Raw genomic sequence first — 10,607 nt, 5'->3', positions numbered from 1 at the left:
GTGAGTGCGCGAGATACCACACGTCGAACACCCTTTGCCCATCTCTGGGTGCACCCGTCTATTGTATGATATGCATACATTTTGGACCTCAATCCCACAAACTCTTTAATCGGTAAACCATTCGTCTCGTCTTTTATAAGACCAATAACCTTCTTGTTCTTAGGAACAATACCATAAAGATTGAAATTACAATGAAATGAACACCCTTAGCTGCTTATAGGCGTCAGATGTCAACAGGGCAGATGAAAATGTGTGCCCCGACCGGGACTCGAACCCGGGATCTCCTGCTTACATGGCAGACGCTCTATCCATCTGAGCCACCGAGGATTCAGAGGATAGTGCGACTACAGGGCACACCTCCCGTGAGATCCACATTCTCAATGTATTGTCCCGCACTACATTCGTAGTGCCCCGGCCCATTACACTCATTACTTGCCCGCGAGTATCTTAGTATATATACCATAAAGGTTATCGGTCTCATAAGAAGACTTGTCGAATTCTTTACTGTGGCACCTAATTACTTCATATGGATCACAGTTCTTCATCCAGGAGATAAAACTGTCAGTATCCATATAGAGCAACTTTTGTTCTACAAAATGAGGTCTTACAAACTCATAGTGGAAGCGTTACATGTAGAATTTAGAGATATCCATTATGCACATCCTCAAATAAATAGGCTTCATAAACTCTACTGAAACCTTTGACATCTCCACAGCAAAAGTTTTTTTTATGGTGGCACACTTAAAATTTGGTCTGGTGATACACTTTCTCACGCCATAACACCCATCCCTTGCAATTCTAATCAAAATATCGCGTTTATTTCTTACATTATGCATAGTTTTCCCGAAAATGGAATTATTCATTAAATTATAAAAATCTTTTTCAAAATAATTAGTCGCAACCACCCTCTTTTCGGTATTTAGTTCAATATACTCCTTCAACCATGGCGATTGCTTGAAGGAGATAGCCCAGGTGATTCTAACAAGCTTCATCCCTAAGCTGAGGCACTGCTGGAGATTATGGTAATGAATAATATACCTCTGCTTATCTCCAACAGTAGCCATCAGTTTAGGGATGGTGCTTCCTCGCGAATTTGTTGTTCCCGACATAACGGCAAGTCGCTTGTCTCTTCCTGCCAATTATTAGGATATGTGAGGTCTCCCTCAAGCACATATCCTACACCAGAATCAGCCGCAAGAAACATTATTTTTCCACCTAATCCCTTCAATTTGTATTCAGTTACCCATCAAAACCCACCAACGGGCAGTGGCTGCATCATGACATGCCCATAGAAGTTGTTCACATCTATGTACATAATGTAACTCGAAACATGGAATGCACTAAACCCAACACCCATCTGTGGCTTATTTGCCTTGGCATGCCTGTGGGTGCATTGGCAAAGTCCCCCATGGATCCTGTACTCAAAAACTAGAAGCATTGCAGCATCAGTCAAAAGTTCGATGCTGCGTCACGTGTTTTTGAGCATAGCATCCCAGGACAACCCAGGTGCCGTGTTATAAAAGGCAGGGTCCAGAGAGTACATGGCCATACATACACTCCGGAACTTTTCGAAAACATCTACAAGCAAACGCACGTCTGTGTCCACGTATAGTCTTGCATGTTCTCCAAAATTGGAGATGTTGAATTCCTGCCAGACACTCACGGCATGCTCATAGTCTGCTGTAGTTACGGCTTTGCCTGTGAGAGTACTGGTAAATACAGGTATGTCAGGAAGCCTGGTTTTATCGAGTCTTCCCATACTGTCAACATATGCATATGGGAAAACTTCTTTCCTATTCGCAAGGTGGAACTTTTCCTCATCAGGAAATGCAGGTTGAGTAATATGCATATGATTCTGAGGTAGAGTTTCAACGAATTTCTGGAGTGAAGTCTGCATAAATTGTAAAGAGTCAAGGAAGCGGAGCGTAATTTTTGGCATCATTAGTTTTGAAAAAGAAATGTTCTTCTCAACACTTTCAGGCAGGACACTGACCTGATCTTTCTTCATACCGAAATTTGGCAAGTGCTAAACCAGAAAATGAGCATCTTACCCACCCAAATTATGAAATAAGACAGGTATATGCTGTGGTAACTTATACTTCAAATTTCCTGCACCGCAAAACTTTCCTGTAAGACGACAACGATCTCTATGGGGAGTTTCCACTTTTCTATCTAACGGCAGCCCACAAATATGGCAATTAACCTCCTTTTCATACAATTCATCGTCTTCCTTTCATTTGGTTATGAGAATGTTGGTGCTGTAGAGCTTAACAACTTCCCATGAAATTTTTTCAAGATCAGTGAGAAGCCAAACCGCAGGATCGTCCCCAACGTAAGACTTGTAGCAGTTAAGTTCAGAATCATACCCACATACAACTTGGAATGCTGCTGCCGCATTAGGTACGTGTTTTTGTGTGAAGGTTCTATGTGAGGCTAAGGGGTTCCCTTCACAGCGAGTAATAGGAGCCAGCAGGCATTCGAAGTCTGCATATACAACAAACGGACATTGCTGGAGGTGGTAAGCATTTTGAACTTTAATAAAGTTACTTTCCTCTGTGGGCGTAATAACACATACTGGGTCCTTGGAAGCACAGTCTAAAAGATGTATTGCTAATAACTCGTCTGATGAAAAATGATTCAGAAACCTTAAACAAATATACTTTTTACACCATTTGTTACTTAACTGGAAACAAAGGAGGCAGAATATGTCCTTGGTTCAAACATAGTGGTAATTTTCATCTTCAGAGAAGAGCAGTAAGTTTACATGCTGATTATGCTCACATGAAAATTTTGAGAAATGGAGGGGTCCAACTACCGTATGCTTGTCCTGCCCATCTGACTTGTCGTTATTCTTCTTCAGGCCATAAACGTGAACCAATATCTGGTATTCTGCACCTCTAATTTAGGTATATCCGGAAAATTGAAGGGGAACTCGATACCATTGAAGTTATAATATCATGGACTTTGTAACTGTTCGGATGCTGTAATGTTTCTTGTAATTTCTCTCACAAGCCAGGATTGACCATGCAAAACAAGCATTATTATATCGATTTTCGATATTAATACATGCCCACTTCTTCTTAATATCCTCAGGGAGATCAGTGTAACTGGATCCTCCTTTTACTGGATCATAATCATGGATATGGATGTCAAGGTGTGGTATATGGCTGAGTGCTTTAGCCAATCCTCTAACTTCCATCTCAGAAAACTGGGTCATAATAGCACTGAAGGTGGATTCATGATATCACTCAGCAATGGATGTGCTCTGAGAAATAATGCCATTATCACCCCATATATAGTACAGAGTTACAGCCTCTGCATCACCAGAATATTTAGGTGGGTGATTCAGCTCTCAGCAGAGTATTGTGCTGCATTTAACAGCATTAAATCTCGGATCGTCTAGGACTTTGAGAGGCTCGGTCTCCAAGACAGGGAGGCATGCTTCTAAAAATCTGACAGGGTCGTGATAGCACCCTCCTGATTGTCAATCCTTGTGAATGAGACATGCCCCTCAAAAGCCCTAGCAACTACTGAGTATTCGAGAGGGATCATTATACCATTATTCTGATGTTCTTCCCTATCATTGGGATGAGGGACAGCACTACCGCTGGCCGCAGAATAATCAATATTACTACTACTACTGCTGCAACTAGGGGTCCACCCCATCAATGACAGTGAGGGCATGTTTGCTGCAGGGAGGGGTATGCGCCAAGGTACATATACCTTTCTCTGATGGTGAGGGTGAACTGTCTGAGGAGGTGGAGGCTGTGATGGCTGATGGGAACAACCAGGCTGTGGCAATGGTTCCCAGGGTCTGGTGTTCCCATTACCGACCTGAGACGTGGGAGACAGATACCCTTCTTCTTCTGTCGGATGATTTGTCCATGGACACCAGAGGGTTTGCGGGGGTGAGCAGGTGGGTGCTGCGGCCACAGCTGCCACCTCTCGCCCAGCCGTGAGCAGCGCTATACAAGGCGCTGCATTTCTCTGTGGAGTGTGACCAATTCCTGCCCCCATAACCACCGCCCTAGATATCTGCTGTACGTCGTGTAATACCCCTGTAACATACAAAAAAAAGTTTAATGATTTAGATTAAAAAAAATAAATAATAAAAATAAATGTTGGTAATTATTTGTTATAATGATAAAGTTCCAAAATATTCACCTTCTCCACTCTGGCTCCATGGCTTGAGCAACTCAATAGCGCATTCACTCAGGTCTCCCACTCACTCTGGTGTCTCCTGCACCTCATCTACAAGGGCCACATGACAGCGCCTTTCGGGTTCTTCCTCCACAGCGGCCGCTATCTGATGAACCCAATTAGGGATTTCACTTCTGCCTTGGTCTGAATGCTTCAAACCCTTGGCAGCTCCTTCCCTATCCATAGAATCATCTAAAAACAAAAGAAAAGAAAATGTCTCAGACAACTCAATGCAGGCACTTAAAACACCACCATATAGTACACGAAATTATTTTGTCTAACAACTAAATGTTACAAATGTACTTACATTCGCACTGTGTTTCAGCCTTCTCAACCTCTAGCTGATGGATCAGCTCTGCCAGCATGCGAGGGATGAATTCTATAAAGACGGAAAAGACTGACTATAATATCTCGTATGGAATAAAATTTCTATAGCACACAGACATTGAACACACACACACACACACACACACACACACACAAAATCAGTTAAAGGGCGCAACAGTCTCTGGACTGTGGCCCAAACAGATTTTGAACACAGGAAACATTTGGCACAAAGACATTGAACACATAACACAGATACAATCCGTTAAAGGACTCAACAGTCCATGGACTGTGACCCAAATGGATATTTGAATACAGAAAAAGTACTTACCAGATAATTGGTCTTCATCTCCTCGGAGGTGCTTGCCGCTGCTGCTGCTGGTACACTTCATCTTGAGAGAAGTACAAGCAGTAGAATTCAGAGGAACTCGGAGGAACAAGCTGTAGAACTTGGAGAAACTCAGAGGAGCACAGAAGGAGAATGAGGGTGAGTTCAGTTCTGGCAGGACTTATATAGCTTCTATGACGTCGAATCACGTCACTGATGCAGTAGCCAATAAGATCGCTGCATTCTAGGGATGGGGGTGGGAGGCGCTGCGTCATGAATGAATGATGACCGCGATCCTATTGGGGAAACCTCTAACTTCTCATTTGATCACTGAGTCTCCAAGTGATACATTCAGTTATCGAATATCATTAAAATTGGATTCGAATTAAGTACTTGGTTAATTCATACAGAATTTCTTTAATTAAATAATATTTCAGCCGAGTTTGTAGTTCACACTGAACTCTAAGTGTTACGTTCAGTTTCTTTCTTACAGAATATGGTGGTTTACGAACTGGCAGATGTGGGATAAGGAATGTGAACTACTTTCATGGCATGTGGCTTTCCTTGCAATCTATTAATATACTGGGAATGCCAGTGTCTCTCCCTCATTCACCCCAGGCGTTAAGAGTGGGCAAATATTCTTCCAAGGTTTGTGTTCTGGAATATATTGGAATATCGGAGCTGAATAACTATTGTCTTCGAGGGTGCTCACAGGCTATATAATCGAGAGTGAATGCAGTAAGCATTTCCCATAATGATAAATAGATGTAGTTTTCCTGTCGTTGTCTTTGCCATACAAATTTGAATACATTGATGGAAGAATTCATAACATGAGTGAAGATGCCATTTGGAATACACACTGGATGATATTGAATTCAGCCTTTGAATCTGAAGTCATTATGTGTATATTACGAACTCATCTGAGGATAATGCAATTAGATATATTCTTAATCAAGGATTTATTGCATCTCGCTCAATGTCTCTGAGCGTAGTGATTTTAGAGCGCGAATGCTTTATAAGCGTAGTTCTAGATTGCTGGGATTAGGTTTAGTGCTTCCTTGGAGTATCTTATATGCTTTCTGCCTTGCACCATATTTTCTCAAAGCCGTTGTATCTCTTAGTGCGCAGCTTTTCTTTCAAGTCTTCCATTTCTTTGCCGCAAAAAGTAATTTCCAAAGATTTCGAATGCACGGGGTTAAATTTGAGCACTGCCAATGAAAACTATTCTTCAAACAGAAATAAAAGGAAGTCAAATGGAAAATCTCGGACCATCATGAGGAATCCATGTGCTTTATTAATAGCAATTGTTCGATACGATGAGAATAAGTTAGACGCAATCTGTGGGGACAGATACCCTTTAGTATAAGCAGTTGGACATGTCTCAAGCCCTGAAGTTAGGGAGATGACAAATAGTCCATCCAGAAAATACGTTTTTGATTAGTTAGAGTGACAATAAAAGTGTTTTAAGCAGCAATGCGAAGATTTGACACTGGAGGAACCAGTTTAAGTCAAATGTTTAAATATTAGGAAAGTAACTTGTCCAATGCGATAGTCAAAGGAAAAGTCATAAATAATGGTCACAGGCCACTGTTCAGGTTGAAAGTGTCGGGTTTTCGCTGTGGCAAGGTCTGCGTCTGATGTCAGTTCCACCTCAGTGGCGCAGTAAGCTTTACAATTGTTTCTTTTATATTCATAAAGTTGTACCCAGTTAGTTAACTGTTGGCCGAGGTAAGCAAGAGATTGTCGTGATAATGTCTGATAGTCCAGAAAACAAATTTAAAATTCTCATAAGATATGTATTTTAACCCAGAGATATTTTGCAAGGAAATTCGACGCGTTACAACCAAATAGTACAACAGATAAAATTATATGCCTTTTGCAAAATTAAAAAGAAGGATGATAATAAGTTTACTTTTATTTACACCAAATCTGATCTGATAGCAGAATAAATCTTAAAGGAAAATTGCCTCAGCGTCTTGTAACTTAACTTGAATCTTAATTGAATCAAAATTTATATGTCTGAATTAAAATGCAAAAAGGAATCTTACTGAATCGAAAGAGTCACGTAACGTGAAGATAAAATAAAATTTTTGCTTCTCTTTTTTTTGATAAGGATTAGAGCTAATAATCTAACATGTGTTAAATATAAGATACGTATTTTACAACATGAAAATTCTGTGAGTGATACATCTTTTCAAGTGAAAATAACTGTGGGCAAATCACTCCCGACAGAATGGAAACAAATAGATTCTTACGCCACCACACAAACTGGCGAAACCCAGTACAGGAAATAGCAGAGCGACACTTATAAACAATAATGAGAACTGTTCTTGACACCAGAACACATAAAATACAATAATAAATTCGCAGTCAAGTTCTTCGTGACATAGAGATTGAGAACAGTTAGTAATAACTTAAGCTGAATCACTACAATTTATGCAACCTGTCAAGTTTAGAGTGAAATTTTAAAAAAGCACTTCTACGCACAGCAGGTCATGACCAGAAAACATAATGAAGCTCACATTAGCGTAGCCTGAGTTTGTTTCAGATTAAACAATAATATCAACTGCTCACAGAGAAGGAGCAGATAAATTGACTGTAAGCTAAAATGGTGTGTGGCTACAACTGGAGCACGTCGAGGAGCCAACTAGATACCAGGGAACACAGTGTTCAATGATTTCAAACGCAAATCCTCACCGGTAACAGCGACTAGCACACAGTCGCGCTGATGCAGTTGCAGTCTTGAAGTTTAACATGGTCTTTACGCCAGCAACGAATCAACTCCGAAACGATCAATGGCGTGCATAGTGGAAAACAAAATTTTTTCTCAAGATATCATTTCCATGTAGTGCCTCACTACCAATGGTCACTGGTTGTGCTTGCGTTTTTGTGTCGAGCCTTAATGATTATGAGAACATCCTCCTGGCGGAGGATTCCCACACTTCTCCTGTAGGCTCTGCCACAGTGCCCTCGTGAGGTCAGAGACAAAGCTCGCGATGCACACTACCCAAAGATCTTTGGTACGACGAGATCGATTACTCTGATACAAAAGCATCGGTCCGAGCCGACTGTGGCTCAAACGTTTGAATATGATCAGCCTCGCAATCAGTGACTTTAATTGGTGTTTTGGAAGTATACGTTAGATTGTGATAACACCTGTGGACATAGACGTTGGTAGCATAACTGAACAAAACTTATGTAGCATCTCTCACCTTGCTGCCGGTGAGTCAGACGATGCTTATTATCTGGTTGTGAACTTTCTTGGCATTTTATTAAATCGTCACTGATGACCTTCTGCTCACGACTGTGTGCTTAGATTTTTTATCATCTTGGAGAATATAGTTCAACTCTTTGGCAAGCAGATTTAGAACTATTGTGACGTTTCGTTTACGAGTCCTACATGGCAACAACAGTCCAGTTCTGATTTTATATGGAGCCGCTATGTAGTTAAATGGGAAGCGGTGCTTGTTAATCAGAATTAGCGTCTATCGGATAGGCTCTGTGAATTCTGGTGTGTGGCGATTGTAGCTTCACATTTCGCCTGTGCTTCATAGACATCAAAGAGGAGGACATAGGCCTTAACCATATAGTATGTTTTTCTCGAAGTAGCTTGTTTTTTGTTTGATCATGTATCAACTTCTCCCAGAGTTATTGCAAAGTTTAATCAGGCCACACCAGTTTGAGTGCAGCAGAAGAATAACGTCGTAGCAGGAGAGAGCATGGAATTTTTAACAGTTTCAGAACGTGCAGCTGGATTTCAATTACGCAAGCAAAAAGATAAGTCTCTGTTATCAGGCATACATCCCTGTTATTTCTCCACTTGCAGTTCCAGGGAGTTCGTTGAATCTCGTGTTGCAAGAGTGCTTGTATGCATATTCCTTGTCTCCCTGTAAACCCGTGTACTAATCAGCATGGCTAAATTGTTTCTGAAGCTCCTGAGGAATCCACGTAGCATTCTGTAAACTAATAATTTTAACAAATTCAACGGAGAAGGGAAAGAATGTCACGAAGTCCGAAAGGGTGAAGAAGGTTTCAGTGTTCTGATTATCTTAGTTATTCTTGAACATGTATAGTATATGTAGGCCATTTATCTAGTACAGTTCCTCGATATATGACGTTACGAAAAATTGGTATTCCTTGATTTATGATTACCAAGTTCGTCCTGATTGTTGGTCTCTTTTTGGATGCAAGAACAGTGCTGTCTTAGCGGGTTTCATTGTGATCTTGACGAAATACTGGGCTCGTGTATAAGTTCGTAGCGTTTTTCCACAACAGATATACATGACAAAGACTTCACTCATAAGCAATATATTATCCGTCACTATTTCCAACAGTCTGCCAACGCAGGGCTAACTTTTTGATTGCGTGACTGTAGAAATCACTTGGAGAAATCAGGTGGTTTTAAGGAGAAGAACTCGGAGCGCATTTTGTCCAGAAAGGAAGTTCCTTGAATGTTGCTCGGTAGAGAGCGGAAGAGATGAAAATCTCAGGACACAAAATCAAATGCATAAGGTGGGTGCGGAATGACATCACAACCCAAATCCTGCATAGTCTTTTTTGACAGTCTAGCAGAACGTGCGTGGGCTTATCGTGGAGTGGAATCACTTCACACAATCCTCCTGGTTGTTGTTTTTGGATGAGGTCTGCAAGATTTCTCAGTTTTTGACAATAAAAGTCAGCAATGATGATTCCACCTTAGGGCAGCAATCCGTAGTACACCACACAGCAGCTGTTCCACTGGATGCATAAAATTATCTACATTTTCTCTTGTGGATGTGGACAGGTCTTTGTACTGGGAGCTGCTGCTTTGTTTGGGCTTAACCATTCATTTCTTTTCCTTATGTTAGCATAAAGACATCATTTCTCGTCACCAGTAACGATACAGGTTAGGAATCGTTGGTGTTGTTCACGAGCCAATTCATGACGAGCAAGCAGAGATGCACATATGGTCAACCAATGATTTTTGGAATTTTGGCTTAAAGCCTTTGATACCCATACACTCGATTTTCGAACCTTTGTCATTGCATGCAAATCTCTCCCGATGGGGGAATACTCACTGTTTATCACATCTGCCAGTTGAAATGAAATAAAATGGCTCTGAGCACTATGGGACTTAACATCTGAGGTCATCAGTCCCCTAGACTTAGAACTACTTAAACCTAACTAACTTAAGGACATCACACACATCCATGCCCGAGGCAGGATTCGAACCTGCGACCGTAGCGTTATGAAGTATGGTGGGAGAAGCTGAAAATCACATTGCGATCTTTTTTATTTTCGCCCGTTGTTTTACCCTGATAAGTTGTCATTGCATCCTTGTGATTGTTTCTTCCTGTCGTTAGCTGAAGAAGTTTGGTGTCGTAAAGGTGGAAACTGGGAGACGTCTGCCGGAGCCAGGGAGAGGGGAGGTGGGGGGGGGGGGGGCAGGCAGCCGTTGGAGATCGACTTCTGGTATAAGGGTGCGCACTGAAAGAAAGTGAGCTACCTGTGCAGGGGGTCCACCGCAAGGCAGCTTGACCAATGTGGAAAATATCCCCTCCTCTGAAGTCTACGGAAAAATTGAATATCTTAGCTAAATTTCATTCACAGCAACATATAGTATAGTATGCAGCAAACGCAAAGTCCTAGCTACCGAATTTTTATTGCAAACTTTTTTGAATTTCGTGCAGCGTCTTACTTAAATGAGAATATCATAATAAATATGACCACTAGCGAGAGGATGGCCACTTCATCATTAAGCTGGAATGTAAAGCTA

At 41.3% G+C, this 10,607-nt stretch overlaps 1 non-coding gene across 1 annotated transcript; it reads right to left on the bottom strand.

Moving 5' to 3' along the window:
• Positions 1 to 253: 253 nt before the first annotated feature.
• On the bottom strand, positions 254 to 327 carry Trnat-ugu. Its single transcript has one exon. It is a non-coding gene; the product is annotated as a tRNA-Thr (tRNA).
• Between the last annotated feature and the right edge of the window lie 10,280 nt (positions 328 to 10,607).

Source organism: Schistocerca americana, chromosome 4, assembly GCF_021461395.2.
Source record: "Schistocerca americana isolate TAMUIC-IGC-003095 chromosome 4, iqSchAmer2.1, whole genome shotgun sequence".
Lineage (NCBI taxonomy): Eukaryota > Metazoa > Arthropoda > Insecta > Orthoptera > Acrididae > Schistocerca > Schistocerca americana.
Note: the sequence above shows the minus strand (reverse complement) of the source record. Positions and strands in the feature narration are given on the sequence as shown.